General features: G+C 34.3%; 1 protein-coding gene across 3 annotated transcripts in view; it reads right to left on the bottom strand.

Annotated features, from left to right (window-relative positions):
- The window catches only part of LINGO2 (leucine rich repeat and Ig domain containing 2), a 485670-nt gene that overhangs the window by 218659 nt on the left and 249362 nt on the right, over positions 1 to 17649 (bottom strand). The window contains exon 3 of one of the 3 annotated variants that reach the window (XM_015653281.1): positions 13572 to 13652. The exons of 1 other annotated variant lie outside the window; for it this stretch is intronic. The gene's annotated coding sequence lies outside the window, so the exon portion shown is untranslated. Of the gene's footprint in view, positions 1 to 13571; positions 17574 to 17649 lie in introns of those variants that run through there. One more of the 3 variants, XM_033520444.1, reaches the window with a different exon arrangement.

Genomic DNA, 17649 nt, shown 5'->3' with positions numbered 1-17649 from the left:
CAGCATATAATAACAGTATTGTTATCAAACAATATCAAACATCAAATGCTAAAAAACACCACAAGAAAAAAAAAAACAAAACAAACCAAAGAAATGTTAAGAAGCAACTTCACCAAGAAATATGTCCCTAATTCCAAAACAACTTCAGCTTGTTGTAACAAGACAATAGGTAGAACATCATCAAGTGGTTTTTCTTCCACACATAGCATTTTAAATGCTGCTGCCTAGCTGTCTCTAGAAATTACTGAAGTGGCACTGCAGTCTGTTATAATACAGGAATACAGCAGATATAGCCTTGATAATGCAAGAGGATTCATCCAGAACAAACTATCCACAGAGGAGAAGAGAAAGTGTAAATGAGAAGAGATCTGAAGGCCTTAAGGTTTATTATTAATATTAGTAGCAGCAAAGGAAAGTCAGGTTTTCAGGCAAGATTTTTTGACTTAAAGGTCTAATTTTAGATGTTGGGATCCTCATGAGTGGCTCTATTTGAAAAGTTAATTGCTATCCTCCATTAAGTCTGAAAAATGCTGCTGAAAAAGCCAAAGGAGACCTAGACCTGTAATTAATAACAAAGTCCATTCTCTGTAGTCTCTTACTTCAAATCTTACACAGAAATGACAAAATATTTCTATATTTTATTGTGATTCTTTGAAAAAAATCTATGAAGCACACTGAGAATGTGAAATCAACACTTAACAGGCAGTAAAGAGCTTAGTCAAAATATTTTTCCTCTTGCAATAAATTCCCACAGATGTGGCAGACACTCTGCCTGGACTTCACAATTGGTTTTGTGTAATTTGGGATGTTAAAGGCCTTAATACCTCCTGCACTTTCAGAAGAGGATATAATCTCAGTAGTTTATAGATATTACCTACATATATATGAAAGACAAGAGTGTCTAACTTCTGCCTTCTTGTGTAAGATGATGTTATGAATAATTCTAATCAGAAAATGACCCCTGAAATGTCTCTGTGATTAAAAAGAATACTTTAAAATATTTTTGAAAAAAAAAAAATCATTTTTCTTTAGGGGAGAGGAAGGATATCACCTTATCTTCTTAAGCTAAGATATCACCTTATGGTCACATCTTCCACCTGACTTAAATTTTCCTGTATTAATCTGTTACCTTCTGCCAATCTCTGATAATTTTTAATCAGTTCTAGAATACTGACTAAGCCAAATGTCATGGTAGCTCACTCAAGATGCACAACAAAGCCTCTATACTTCTGAAGAAATAACAGAAGCAGGTAGTTTTCAAATAAATATTTCTTAAAGCTTCATGGTTCAAAAAAATTTGTAGTTTTGTTTGGTTGGTTGGTTGGTTTGGTTTGGTTTGGTTTTTTCTGGCGTGCTCTGATTAACTATAGGACAATTTAGATCTTCTACAGCTTATACCAAAAAACATCTTGATCAGGGATAGCCTAATATTTGCAGAATGATAAAACTTATTGCTGTGCCCTAGATGTTCCATTGCAGAAATTTACACAATTTTATTTATTGAGTCTGCAAATGAAGCAACACTGGAGGTCATACACTCCACAATAAACAATATGACTTTGATTTAAGGAAGGGGCATGCTGAGGTGTATGACAATTGAGCTAAGTATTTGCCAAACTCAAATGTTTTCCAAAACCAACTAAACAATCATACTCACTCTTTTTCATCCATAAGCTTTTTTTCTTAAATCTGTCAGGTAACTTGCTATGTTTTCTTAAGAAATTAACAGAAATGGAACAAAAATACAGAATGATTAGTACCCTGCCAGTCTTGTGAAATGAAGTCCCTTGCCTCTTAACATCCTGAATTTCAATTAACATGCCACTCAAAAAATTAATTTATGGTAGCACATGAAAAATTTTCTTAAATCTGAAGCCAAAAAGAACTTTGTCAAAAGACTCACTGACTACTTATTTCTAAATTTTCATCTTTCTAGAAGATGGAGTACTACAGATGGTTTGAGCTACTTACATATCACACAGTCCAAGTGTTAATCACAATTAGTATTGTGACTCAGTCAGCAGTCTAGGATTCTAGGGGAATTAAAATTCAACACACAAATTAAAAATATAACAGAAACAGAAAATATTAATGTTTAGATAGCACAAAGCTTCTTCAAATTTCAGCATTGTATGAACATAACAGCAGTGCAATAAGAAGAAAGAAAACCAACCCAAAACTCTGTACTAGTCAAGGTACTGAATTTTTGCAGCTAAATGTTAGTGCTTTAGCATGCCAAGATCCAGAGAAGGATTTCACTTTGATACTGTAGCAAAATTTAATATGTGAAAATCCTTCCAATTTTTACAGCCATATAAATACATAAATTTAAAACACAGTCAGCAGAGTACAGAGTTAAGATACAAAGGTACACTTATATCCAGTCAGAACTTGAGAACATATTGATTGAAATTTTAGACCCAACCATATTGCCTTATTGGCAGTATATTGGAGATGGCAGTGCAAACCATCAAAAAAAACATGACAGAAAATCTTAAAAAAATCTTGCTATTATGTAATTCAGCTGAAAGGAACAACCCTCCCTGGGATTGCTCTTTTTTCTTTCTTTTTTTTTTCCCCTATTCTTTTTCTCTACAGTGACTTAATGAATTCTAATGAAATTACATGCTGGTGAAAAAGTCTCGAAGGATTTCACCCATTTACTTCAGATACAATTCTGACTTTGGATGAGAAATACATAATGATGCATAACGAGAAAAACCCCCCTTGTTTTGTTTGATTCTTTTCTCACAATCAACGGGGAGAGAAGAAATGGACTCTGATCAGCTTCCTAAAGGCACATCACTACCCTAGAGAGCAGCTGGTCCTTTACAAAAGCAAAAATGCATGCATCCACGAATGTAGGTATGCTTGCATATCCCTTAGACTCTGCAGTTTCATGAGGATTAATGTACTATTTTCAATGAATATTCTGATTTTATTAATTTTATTTGTTTCCTCTCTGCAAAGTTTACTGCTGGAAAATTCTGCTGTATCTTGGTAGGCTGCAGATAAATTTTTAATTTGACAACAGCTGCATAGTCTTAAAAGGATAAATTTACATACCGAAACAAACTAGAAGAGATAGAAGGAATGTATTCTGTGGCTTTCACATTCCTGAAAATGGCTGTTGTACATCTTACAATCTGTATTTATTGCCTCTTATGACACATTAGCCAGAATTATTACACATTACCAGCCCAGTCCTGTATTAATCAAATTTATTCTTTTAGGTGAGGCAGATTTGTAATTTTGATTATGTTATGCTCCATTAGAAAGGAAAGAGACTCTGGCAAGACAGCACGCTAGATTAATTTTTTTAAAAAAAATAGTGAATAAAAAATACAACTTGGAATGTTCTGAGATGTCCCTTAAACATGAAAAGAAGCAGCAGGAATAATGTTCAATTTCTTCAATATTGACCCACAGAGGTAGAGAGGACAGATTAGGGGATGAGAAAAGTTGAAATGAGGAAAAAGAACTAACAATCTGAAGCCTGAATAAAATTAGTTGGAAATGTTTAAAAACATCACAGAGAGGTGAAGAAAGGCTGAGGAAGTTGAAACTGTTTAGCCAGGGGAAGACTCCATGAAGATTTAACTGTGACCTTTCAGTACTTAAAGAGGACTTGTAAGAAAGATGGGACAAACCTTTTTGCATGACCTCTTGTGACAGGATAAAGAGCAATGGTTCTAAATGAATCATTGTATGATTCTCTAAGAGACTTACAGAATTTCAGGTTCCTGAAATTTGCTGAAAACAATTTTCACATGTACCTGCATCTTCTCAGACTGTCCTTGTAGAAGACAGGGTTTATTTAATCCAGAAGTGTCCTGTAAATGAAATCCTTTGCCCTGTGGCAAAGTGAGGGCAAAGATACCTGAGTGTGTATTCCCTTTTCCTTCTCGCAGGATTGCCCTGGACACACAGATATATGGGCTCTGCACCTTCCTGAGTTCTCTGTCTTCATCATTCACGCTTGTTTCCACTTATGCAGCAGCTCTCTAATTCAATGATTTTCATGCTGGATATTCCATATGGATAGAAAATATGTCTCTCTTTTTTTCCCTTTTCCTTGAAGTAAAAATGCCATGGGGCCAATTCAATAAAAACAAAGTACTCTGGACTTTTTTTCAGAAGAGTGGGCAAGGGTTAGGAGAAATATATTTGTGCTACTGAAAGCATTTCCAGAGATGTTAGAAAATATTTTCTGTTTATGTCACACCAGAAAAAAATTCCTGCTACTTCTTGCAGCTCATGAACAAAACAAATAAACAAAAGGAAACTCACAGAAATTCCTCATTAAACCAATACTGAATTTAGCATTTGAGAGTCCTGCATCCAAGTTATGTCTCTTCTCTGTCCTGGTCCATGCATTGCCATTTTTTTTTCAATTTTCTTTGATTACATTTAGCTTGGGCAAAACATAACTTATCCTCTTTTTCATCAAATATAATTGGAATAATTGGTTCATGGAATAACTTTGGCCATTAATGGTGAGATTATTTGCTTATCATAAAGATTGTAATATATCCTTTTTCTCTGTACTAATATATTATAAAGTGAGAAGTGCTTCATGTCTCCTTCACAAAGAATAAATCAGCTCTAGCACAAAGTCATAAAGTAGCAAATTGAAAAGTTACTTTAATTAAAATGTTTTAACATATAGAACTACTGAATAAGCTTAACTTAATGATAAACTAAACACAAGAATTCATTAAGTTAAAACTCACTCTTGTCACCAACTGCCTTTATCGCTATCTTGCCATTTGAGAGTTCATTTATGCATCAGTGTTGAAAACAAAACCTTTTCAGGCAGATAAAATTAAAAAAAAAAAAATCAACATTGTGTATAATTTCGGTATTCTAGCTTCATTTTCCTTTTTACCCCTTCTACATTTTGTTTTATTTTGCTGTAGAAATGGTTGCTAGAAATGTAACTTTCAATTAATAACTTAACTCAGCTAAGAATTTTCTTTGATAGTTAAGCATTTCTCAACTATCTAGGTAAGGTACAATAAAGCAAATTTCAACAAGAATATTTTATGAATTATAAAGAGGATCATAATTACAAATTTTTCATAGTGTCTTTCAGGATTCCTTTTAGACAGGGAGAAGTTTGTTGGGAAAGTTATTGTAGCATATATCTATGAACTTATCAGCCTACTCTTCTAGAAGAACATTAAAACATCCTTAAACTCAATTCATTAACCACGTGGCAAATATCTGAGGTCTCAGATGTAAAAATGCTTTGCAATGTAAAGGTCTCTCAGGACTTTTTTGTGACAAATGATTTCTTCTAACATGTGTGTACCACAATTAAATAAAATCTATGTAGGCTGGATTAATTTTAAATTTTTATTTGCTATTAGTATTTGAAATAAATTAAAGCATAAGGCAATCATGGAGATGTGTTTTTAGAACCAGTAATTTTAAAGTCAAAATTAAACAATAAGAACCAGAACTCACAGAAGAGGTATATTTATGCTTGTGTGAAGTCCAAACATAAGATTATGGACTCTAACTCACTGCTGCATAGATTAGGACATTCTTTCTTTACCAGCATTGGATATTTAGCTTTCAAAGTGAATCTTATACCATTCTATTCTTATTATAAAGCATGTTTTGTAACAGAAATATCAGAAAAGAGCAAAAAGGTTTTGCAATTTCACATAATAGGATGTTTTCTGCTTTTTTTAAAAGTAAAGAGCATTATTAAAGATGGGGTACTCTGTTCTCTTAGTGAGTCTTTTTTTTTTCTGCTTTCATCAAAGGAAAATGTCATCAGAACTTAATTAAAAGTTTGTAAATTCTTCTCTAATCCAGCTGAAGAGTGGATGTCCTTCTAGAACATGGTGAAACATGTGGATAATGTAACCCCACAAAATACACAGAAGTTCTTAAAAGTAAAACAAGAGTTTCCTCAAACCTGACTTGTTTTCAGAGAGCTTTAATTAAGGTGTTATTAGGAGAGAGAGTTCAATAAGAAGGGTTCAGGGAAATTACAAACCTCCTGTGCCTACAGATGGAACCAATAGAAATGGTAATATTATATAGGAACAATGCATGAACTAAACTAAGGGAGGTTTAGGAAATAAATATGATCTCTATATTTCTGAACTGCTAATGCTTGACATTACCTCCTCCACAGTTCCATGGTCCAATGAAAGTTCAGCATACCTAGTTTATTGTCCTGTCTCATGGCAATCACAAAATCTCCCTCCAGAAATTACAGAATATTCTGAGTAGGAAGGGACCCAGAAGAATCACCAGTTCCAACTCTAAAAAGGGGCATCTGCTGAAAAAAAAGAGGTCAAAACATAACTTGGGTAATATTTGCTAATAAAATAACTGTATGATATCCAAAACTAGGGAAAATATTGTGAAAGGAAGTGAATCACACATTTCTTACTACATCAGGGAAGGGAATTCTGATTTTCCTTCTTTTGGAAACTTACAGCTTCCAGCACAATTTGGACAGTGGCCATGGTTCTGAGTGAATTTTTTTAAGGAGAGAAGAATGGAAGAATGTTGTTAAATAAGCAGAATTTTTCATTTGCTTGCTTCTAAGATGTTCTAGTTTATGATGTTTATGATACATAATGCACAGGAAATGTCAGTGACCTCGCAGACACGACCACATACTGAAAATACACTACACACTGTTTAACTTCAGAGTTTTCTCTCTCCCTTTCTCACTAACTTTACAATATTTTATCAGTCTAGTCTTCATTCTCTTTCCAGCTGTATTGTTTTACTTCCTCTTGCTACAACTCCTACTTTCTGAGCTCCTCTTCTCTCCCTTTCGTTGATGACCCTTCCACCCACTCACACCTACAGTTTGCAAAGCATTTAAAAAACATCTTTTCATATCTCTACTAAATTGGCAGATCAAAGAGAAACTTTCTCCAATGATTTTATACCACTTTCACTGCCACAGATGTCTTGTAGACAGCAGGAAAAAGCCAATATGAAGAAACAAACTCAAAATAATAAAGATGAAAAATTAGAGGATTCATTGTTTCTATTCTTGATGCATGTGGAAACACAAGCAAAGTCCTAGAAATTTTCATTACAACAAGAGTACAGAGAGTACTCAAGAGTAACAAGTACTTAGCTTGTTTGATCATATTTAATCTGATAACCTATACTACCTGAGAACTGGACATGCCCAGAAGTATCTTCTACAAGTTATTATGAAGAAGTGTAACAACCTAACAGAAGCATCTTGTAGTTGCTATATTGAAATAACACAGTGACATGAACATGACATGCATCTTTTTTCCAGGGTTAGGTCAAACACCTCTCAGTTTACCAGTATGGGAATAGAAGAAGAACTTGAAGGTAGAAGTGTGAATCTAAACCTGTGAAACTGATTTTAAAGAAATATATTTATAAAGTTAGTACAGTCATAGCTGAGTAGACTCAGCTGAGTAGACTCTTTTAAGTAAGGGAAGTAGACAGTATAGCTCTCATCTAATTTACTCTACTTCAGGCATATCTATACTTTGTCTCAACTGATGGCAGGGTACAATTCTGATTACTCAAAAGAATCACAGTAACATTTGGTTCTGGGAAAACTCTCAATATGAAATGGAATCTTTTCCAAGCCAGAACAACATAAGGTAGCCAAGGTATAAATAACAAATTGTCTCAGGGCAGGAAGCAGACAGCACTTTCCCTGTACAAAAGCTATTTATGAAACTGTTACCATACCTGTGGAAAGACACCTAACTTCACTATCTCAATTTTCTCAGATTAATTAGTAGTGCAATTAACAGAAAAGATTTCATCTTGATGATACTTCTTGCTACAGTAATCCCATACACCTTTTCTTTATATGTCAAAGACCATAATTATATGAAGATGAAATATTTTAATTTATCCTAGGAGTATTTAATATTGCAGTATATTTGAAATTTTGCTCACAAAACTGATAGCAATTTTTTTATACAACAGCAACAATAACAAGAAAAACTACAAAAAAACTAACAAACAAAAATGATAACAAAACACCCTCAAACTACTAGGCTATATTTAATTATAGTGTTTATTGATGCAGTTCTCCAAATCATCTTTTCTTTCTAATTTCAATTAATATGCTTAAAAACACATCGATAGCAAAAAAAGCTTAGGGAAATCATTGTTAATGCTGCAAATGAGTTCCTTATTATATAAAGGTGTTTTAGAAATGTCAAAAAAAGGAAAATACCAAAGTCAGGAAGAGGTCATTAATACAGGTGGGAACTGAAAAGAATTATAGGAATTAGATGGCATTTTGAAGTAGCTAAAAATAAGGGCTTAAATAGTAAACAGCAGTACTTTTTACTTGTTGCATGACTTACTGTCAATGTGGCTTTTAATTAGTACTTTTTCAGTAATTAATCACTTTTGGGGTATGGGATCATTTTTAGTCAAATTACTCTGTTTCTTTTAAGCATTATTTATCCTGATTTATCTCTGATGCAATTCCTTTGACTTCTAGCAAACAATGCCTTGATCATTGTACCTATTACATTAAGACAGCACTCTTCTGCACTTAAAAAATGAAAAATCACATCCTTGAAGCCTTTCTTGGTTTTCTTTAGGTAAAACAACAAACAGGTACAGCTGTACACTAAAATAACCATACTAGTAACTTTTAAAGTTACACTTCTGTTACAAGAAGTTGTGTTTGGAAAAGATGACAGCAAGAACTAGACTAAAACAAAAATAAGGGCAGAAATTTGCAGTTGAATTTTTACCTCAGTTTCATATTTCCCAAAGGAAAATACATTAACATGTTTTCAAATAATATATACAAAATTTGGTTACCATTTCAGTAGTTTAGCAATTTCTCCCATTTTAACAGAAACAGTGTGCAAAATCTTCATACCTAAAAGCATGTGGTCTTCTCAAACCTGAGCCACTTTTCCCACAAGTCCCTTGATAATTTCCTCAAGCTGAACATACATTTCACATCAGTTCCATTTAAATTTCATAACTATTTCCTTGAAGTTAGTGAAATTAAGAAAAAATGATGATAAGATTTTCCTTCTCCTTCTTGGGAATAATTTTAACCACAGAATCAGAGATCTACAAATCTTCAGAACGATTTTGAAAGGAAGCCCACTTTGGAGGTCATTTAGCCACACCCACTTCTCAAAACAGGACTAATTAGGTCAAGATGCTCAGGATCACGCCCAGTTTATTGTTGAACACCTTCAGGAGAGATATTTCATAATTCCTCTAAAAAATCTTCAGTATCTAATCCCCCTCATGGATAAAACCAGCCAAGTAGCGACTAAAGAACAAACCAACCTACTAACCAACTAACTAAACCAACCAATCAGCCAACCAACCAAAAAATCTTACATCTAATGGAAATCAAAGTAAGCTAAAATTTTGAAAATAATTCTAAAAGATTCATACATCTCTGACATACCTAAAGTGAGGCATGTAGGTAAGTTTATACAAAATTGTGTTCTGCACAATGGAATTACAAGCTTTTTTTCTTCCAAATATAACCTATAGATGTGTTTTCACTTTCTGGATGGCAAGAATTTTCAAGGAGGACTGAACAGCTGCCAATTTAAATACATTAAAACGCATTTTAAACACCTTGAAGAAACAATGTATTTTTGTGCTACTTGAAACACAAGTAAGAGGTGGTGATGTTAAAGCATGAAAGTCCCAAGTGTCCCAGGGAAAATTTAACCTCTGGAAAGCACTCCTGTTCCTCAATACCTTCTCATATCATGTGCAGGGTGTAAGAAGGGGCTGGGTCCGATTCCAGTTTGGCAGGGTATGTAAGTCAGGTGGCACTGGGTTCCACATGCTGAGCAATATCGTGTGAATCATTCACTTGTCCTACACTGCTATAAATGTTGCTGTGCTTACTGTTCCTTTTCTTATTCTTAAACCACAACAGCTTTCTCTGGCACCCAATGTGGGGCTTGAAGGCTTGAGATAACAATAGAACTGCCCAGAGCAGGCTGGAAACTAATGTGATATACATATTTTTTTACGGGATACAGACCCACTGGTCACAACGTTGCTTTGTCTCTTCACGTGGTTGTGGTGCTTGATATTGTATTATTCTCCCATATATGCACCATGTGCTCTCCCTGCTTCTCTTTTTCAGAGCAGAGAGAGGAATGAGGATTGCTTTATTGCTGTACTGTGTGGTATCAACATGATAGCATCAAGGACAATGAGGCTCACTTGGAATGCACGCTTGGTGCTGCACCCTTGCCCTCAGGTATTACCTCTGGGAATTCAATTATAATTGTACACAATCTGTGGGGAGAACAGGGGAGGATTATTTTCCTCAGCCTTTCAACCCCTTTTTCTCTTCAGGCTTGTTACAAGAGCTTCTCAGAATTTTGAATTTCCTTTGTATGTTAAGGGAAGCATACTGTTATGCCTGCCATGCCTCCTCACTGTAGTCTAAACCCTGTCTGAAGTTAAGAGAGAGATTTTTAAGAAGATCAAGGGACCTGACCAGAAAATTATTTTTTTAGGAGTAAAATGGCAAGATCGACATTGCCAAATTCTGATAGATTTTCCAACAAAATAGCAGTTACATCTTCACCAACCAGCAAAAGGAAATAAAAGTTTTCTAAGGCACTGTGGTTTTTTGAAATGTCTATATTCCAGAGCAGATATTGTAAATGCTCTCTATCAAATGACCAAACAGAATGATTTGAAGTGGGATCCTGAGTAACAACAAGATTTTGAACAAATTGGATAGGAGACTGTACATGCAGTAGCCCCTGGGACAATCAGGACAGAACTAGATGTGAAAAATGTGCTTTGCACTGCAGCTGGAGAGAATGGCCCTTCCTGGACCCCCTGCAAAAAGTACCCAGGTAGACTTTAAGACAATCCCTGGGATTCTGAAATAGGAGATACAAAAGGTCCGAGATCTGCTAAAGCCTGATGATACTGCTATGTCCAGAGATACTGGCAGCTTATGAAGGGGTTTGATCTACTTCAGAAGTGATTGACACCAAATGTCCTCCTGGCACCCTGACTGCCTGTGCTGGGCTAGATGTTCAAAGAGAAAGTCCCTGCAACACATCATGCCACTGAAGCTACATGGAGTAAGTGAATCACATAGATCACACAATGAGCTCAGAGATCTTGGAATTAATCACAAACTTGCCTAAGACAAATATTACAGACCATCATCAGAGGAGGAGGAGGAGGAGGAAATGGTGATGTGCTGAGGGGGACCCCACCATATAATTAACTTTGCAGCCTCCCAACACCACACCAGTCCTCCTTGCCCTGAAAGACACTTAGCATAAATAGAACACACAGTCAAGGTTTAAGACATTTAGACATGAACTAAATTAACTTAAAAGACATTCTGAGGGGGAGCCATTGACTATGGGAATCATATCTGTGCTTGTGTGTGCATACATGTATATGTATGTATATAGTGCAAGATGTAGGACCTGGGCATGATGTCCACAGTACAGAATAAGGGGTGGAAATGCCCTGGTTCTGGCCAATACAGGGGTTTTTTTTGCAGCATCCAGGAGGGGCAGGGTCAAAACTGTAGGTTTGATACAGTTGGATACCTCTCTCACCATATGTAGCAGGGATGGAGGGTTTTACCAGAATGTGGGGTTGAGTGACAGCTGTGTTCCGGGTAGTAAGCAATGGCCTGTGAATTGTTTGCCTGTCTTGTACACTGTTATCAGTATTAGTATTGTTATTTTTCTCTTCTTATTTCATTGCTGTTTCTAGTTAATTGTTCTTGTCTCAGTACAGGATCTTTACCTTTTAGTGCTTCTCCTTCTCCTCTCCATCCTGCCACAGCCAGGAGGGAAGGAGGAATGAACAAGCAGGGTGCGATCTTGGGTGTTTCAACAGGAACAATTAATTGGGAAATACCACTCCTAAACCTCGACAGAAGAGTTTCTCACTTTGCCATTATTATGTATTACACTGTCAAAGTCACTGCAGTGGTGAAGCACTACTGATTAATTGTCGGTACTGATAGTCAAACACAGAAATTATTGTATTTCCTTTAAATAAAGGATATAGATCATCCATTGATCATTAGAAGATACATAGATAGATGGATAGGTAGGTAGGTAGGTAGATAGATAGATAGATACATACATACATACATACATACATACATACATGCATACATACATATGTACATACATACATACATACAAAAGTGAATACATTTTCACATATATAAGAAATAAGAGATCATATAATACCAGTGTTAGCAGAAGTCTGTCACTCCTTACTGGGTATTTTTTCCTGATAAATTTAATGCATTTATAAATCTGGTCTTATATTGTGTCAGATATGTGATATCAAAGTTTTTTAGTATTTTCAGATTATAAACTTGAGCACACTATTCTTTTAAGTGCTGCAATTATTTCTGAATTTCTAAATCTGTCTTTCCACTTCCCAGGACTTCCCAGCACACCATTAGCCAAAGGCTATTTGTGTGTGTAAAGAAAATAGAGGAGTTTGTTCTACTCACATTGGGGAGTTAGACTCTATTATCCCTAAACATTTAAAACGACTTGTCCTCCTGAAAGAGATAACACTGTTTTAGTTCTACTGGCTTTCTTTTATGGAAGAAATAAAATTCACAGAAAGGTTTTTCATAAGAGGAAAACTCACCTGAAGCAAACACTTGAATGAGTAAGGCAGGAATAAATAACTGCTTTAAAATTACAATTTGAATCTCTAGAAGTTTGTTTCACCTTTATTTATTTTTATTTTTATTTTATTTTAATTAGTTCTCTTGTTTTTGGCCAGAAGAGTTAATTTTTCTCACAGTAGCCATGAGGGAGCTGAGCCTGGAGCTGTGTGGGCATGTCTAGATTGTTATTCTAAATCACCTCAGGTCACACTTGGTGGCAGGAGTAAGGGATTTTTGCCCCTGAGAAAAAGGTGGGCATGGCTTTCTGTCAGGAAAAAAGCATGGAAGCACTAAAGGCCTTTGTTTCTTATTGTCCCAGGCTTTGAAAGCATTTTTTTATGTAAATCACCCTCTTTTGTACATTTTTGTTTTCCATGTTTTCCTGGTTGCTGTCCATTTTTCTTATCTCATTACTGTTTCCAGTAAATTTTTATCTCAACCCATAATCTTTGCCTTTTGTCTCCCACAGGGATGGTGGGTGAGGAGTGACTGGTGATTTGGAGTGCCATTCCTAAACCATGACATAAACAAAATGAATAGACCAGAAAAATAACATTTTAAATCTAGACCCTTCAGCTCATACTTTTTCTCAAATTGCAAAATATAAACCTGACAAGGCTGGGGAAAATATGGAAGTATTGTACACACACTTAAAGGATTAAAAAATAATCTTAAGTGCTAATTACTCTGGCTGAAATTGAAACTACTTGGATCTATGATAAAAACTGCATCTCAAAGAGTTAATGAGATACTGAGCACTTGTCTTCTGTTAAAACATAAAGAAAAGTTAACATTAACACATAAATATTACACCAAGAATAAAATCAACAGTAACTGAGATGTTGTTACAAACACAAATGAAAACATCAGTGAGAAAACCATCATCAATACAACAAAAATATAAACTTACCAGGTTGACACTGCTCATTTTTTCACAATTGTGTTGAAAGTCTTCTACTACTTGCCTCCTTTAGACTATCTTAATATTGACCTGATAAGAAAATAAGTAATAAAAAAACTCAACTCCTAAAAAATAAAATATATAAAATAAAGTCATATTTTAGACAAAATAACTTGAGTAACTGAAATCCTTGACTGGATCAGTGTGACAGATCATCTTTTCCATTTTGGTGTTTTTCTATGTCAGGAGTGAGTACATGGCACATCTTTGACATTAAACACGCATAAAAAAGTGAAGCATCTCAGGATAAACTGTTAAAGTTGCATAATACATCTCCTCAGTTTCGCACTATTTTGGAAATTTAGTAAATAATAATGGAATCTTTAGAAATGTAATTTATGAAGTTGTAGTTGTACATGGCAGGGGGTAAAACTTGTTGCACATTGACATCTAGGACTAGAAGTGGTCTTCTATGTCTCATTTTTTTCAAAGGGTACTTGATGCTATTACAGGTTTATATTACTTAGGGAAGAGTTTATAAAGCAGTACAACTCTCAGTCATTGATTTAAAAAATTAAATCATGGCTTTTTTTGTGTGAGGAGGAGGGGAAGGGTATGTCAGGGGAGCTGAAATCTACAACATGGTGTTTCTTCAGTAAAAATCCTCCTCTTTCTGTTTATGTAACAGTTGTAGTAGCATTCTTAAAAATAATAAACAGATAGTCCAGATACTTAGTTAATACAATTAAAATAATCTTTCATATATATACCTGGCACAAAGTGTGACCTGAAAATATTGACTTATTTTCAAGATATTTCTTTCAAAACAAAGGTGACATTTTAGACTCTGGCCTTTAAATAACTTTTACCGTTTTTGGTTTTGAGAAGCACTTGGCTGTACAAAACTGGAAGATATCACCAAAAATGAGTACCAAACTGACAAGTCATTTGAGATCTCAGCTGATATGTTATTTTTTTCTGAAATAATCAGCTATTGGTTTATCATATTGGCTTGACAAGTTTAGACTAGTTAGGGTTATTTTAATTTTGAGATGTCAGAGAAGTCAGGGAGGAAGCTTTCTTTGCTTTGCAAATGTCTTTTTACATATCCCAGGAAAACTGTATAAACGGAGGTAGATTCATGAAATAAGGTGAACAAACACAGGACAAGCAATGTTAATTTTTCCTCAGACACATTTTTAGGTGTGCTCTTCTAAATCACAGATTTGCTATCACAAAACTCACATATATGCTTCCAAAATTTATTTCTGTAACTAATACAAAATCCATCTCTTCACTTTTTGTTGTTAAGATCTCACTTAAGACAGCTGTTTGTAGCAGACTAGCCTCTGCTTCTTAAATTCTGTTGCCTTTCAGCTTTTACAGCCACAGTATTGTGATTCATGTTGAGAATTGTGCCCAAATTATCAAGATTTTTGAATTTTTCCATGAAGAAACATAAAGCTGCAGACTAACTGTCTGGAAAGGATCTCTGGAGGTCCCTTGATCAACATCCCAATTCGTATGCTGGATCAGGACTGAATTCAGAACAAAGATTGTTTAAGCTAGGTGTTGAAAAATACATTTCCATGACACATTTAATTAAAGAAGTTAATAAAAAGCTATAATTTTAACAATTCCATGTTTCTATGTGTAGTTTTTACATATTTGTAAGGGCTACTTAACATAATTTATTTGTTTTTGATTATTATTTAAAAAAAATTTTATATAATTTTCTTTTACCTTACTGTTATTCCTAATTTGAGTACATGAAATGTTTCTTCTATCCGTCGATTTTTAGATATTCCTGCTTCTATATCTGGATCAATGTTTTCAATAAAATTTTTTCAAGTCCAAATTTATGTGACAGAAAAGCTTTTCCTTCAGACTACTTTTAAAACTAGCGAAAATAGTTACTTCAACCTCTTTATAATGTACAATATGTTTTCTAACAGTAGCTATTTTTTATTAATCTGTTTTAGTGGTATGAAGCCTACCAGAATGATTTCCCTATTGTTTCATGACTAGTTTTGGAAATTTTTTTTTTTACTCTTATAAATCAGGAACACTAGAAAATTTCCTCACTGTTCAATTAACTACTTTCCTTTCAGAATACACCATTTAAATAATTTTCCTGTTAATGCATTATGAGGAATTATGTTGTGTGATACGCACTGCTAAGTGGTACTCTAATACCGACCTGTGTTATACACAGGGATTGAGGAAGGTGGTAAGAATACCATCTTGACTTATTAGGAATTTTGTAGAGTTCTTGATAAAAAATCTAAGCAGCACAAGCCAAATTCAGCTGTTAATGAAGATGAAGAGGCAGACAAGGTAACTCCAAGAGGCAAATACAGAACAGAAATAAGCACAAATTCTTACGGGTTTGGGATTGAGGCAGACAAGACCTTTGATATTTCTTCTTAAAATATTTGTGCCATTCAAGAGATTCAACAACTGAACTTCTGGATTATGCATAAAGGGTGACTTATGATAGAAGATCTAAATTCGGCATGCTGAACACAAATGTCTGCTTAGCATCCTGCACTTTTTCATACTGAAAGGTCAGGGGCAAGAATTAAACTTAGTTCTTGCTTCATTTTACATTTTTTGTCATTATGGTAGGATCAATCATAAATTATTGTTGTATTGGGAAAAGAGAAGAAACAGAGAAAACTGAGACTTTGAGTTATAGTTCTTTCCTGGTAATTACTTTAGGAGAACTTGTTTTCCTGTGTTCCCTGACTTTGGGCCAGTATATGAGCAAAACCAGCTATTCACAAAACACAGAATAGTTAAAAAAATGAAGATCTAGCCTGGATGGTTATCAGAAGAATACAAAAGGAATTGTAGTTAAATGTTTACAATTTTTATGCCTTGTTTTTGGTTCGTATTTGGCACTAAGAAGGAAACAGAAACTCCCTGTCCTGAAAAGTCCTAGAATTTTCACAAAGGCATATTCTCACTTCAAGCACTTGTCTTATTCCCTCCTCTAAATGTTTCATTAATGAAAATGAAATGTATAGTGAAGCCACATGAACAAGGTAGTAAAATGATAGGAGAAACAATGGAAAGAAATTAAAAGAAAAGCAGAAGCAGTGATTGCCAATATACAGAGCAATCACCTGAGACTTTTTTTCTTTGCGTAAAGTCTAATTTCCTTTCACAGACTGACGTTTCTCCAAATACATTTTACTTGACAATTATAATCCTATTTCACATATCATATGCAGTTACATAGAATCACAGAACAATTTGGTTTGGAAGGGGATGTTTAAAGGTCATCTAGACCAAATTTCCCATTGGCATTTTCTCAAAATTTTTTTCCTCTAAAGAAGATTTTCAGCATAGAAATTGCTCACAGATTTTTCCCTGCAATCACCTATACAAAGTCCTAAAAAATTCACCTAAAAAATCACCTTACAACTTATCTAGCATGATACTTTCCTAGTGGACTAACCAGAAGAAATTTGCTTATGTTTTCACATCAGGGCAACAATGTTACATGATCTATAAAAATAATATTGTCTTGAGAATAACAGAACTAATGGAAACCCTGTTCCAGATCCATGTTTTTATCATATTAGAGATCTAATTTTCTGTTGGCATATGCCTGAGAGCAATTAATACTCATTTATTCTTGGATAAACTTATTACAAGGCTTGAAATAGAAAGAGATTCAAATTTTTTTCATAATATGTCATAGGAATTTAGTAGACTGAAAGAAGAGCTCCTGTATGATCAGAAAGCAATGAAATAAAATAAAATAAAAAAATTAAAAAAAATACTAAAAAAAAAACCTCTCAAAACTTCAAAGCCCAGTAAAACAGGAATATCAAAAGATAGCAGTAATATAGACTTCAAGTACTTAAAATAGTCTGTAACCAAGTAGTCCACAAATAAGTGTAGTAGTATAGTTCAGATTACATCTATGATATAAATGAGATTTTTTTGTATCTTAGGTGAATGAGAGCATGTACTGGCACTTTCTTTCTTTCTTTCTTTCTTTCTTTCTTTCTTTCTTTCTTTCTTTCTTTCTTTCTTTCTTTCTTTCTTTCTTTCTTTCTTTCTTTCTTTCTTTCTT

The sequence above is a fragment of the Parus major genome, chromosome Z (genome assembly GCF_001522545.3).
Source record: "Parus major isolate Abel chromosome Z, Parus_major1.1, whole genome shotgun sequence".
In the NCBI taxonomy this organism is placed as follows: Eukaryota; Metazoa; Chordata; class Aves; order Passeriformes; family Paridae; genus Parus; species Parus major.
Note: the sequence above shows the minus strand (reverse complement) of the source record. Positions and strands in the feature narration are given on the sequence as shown.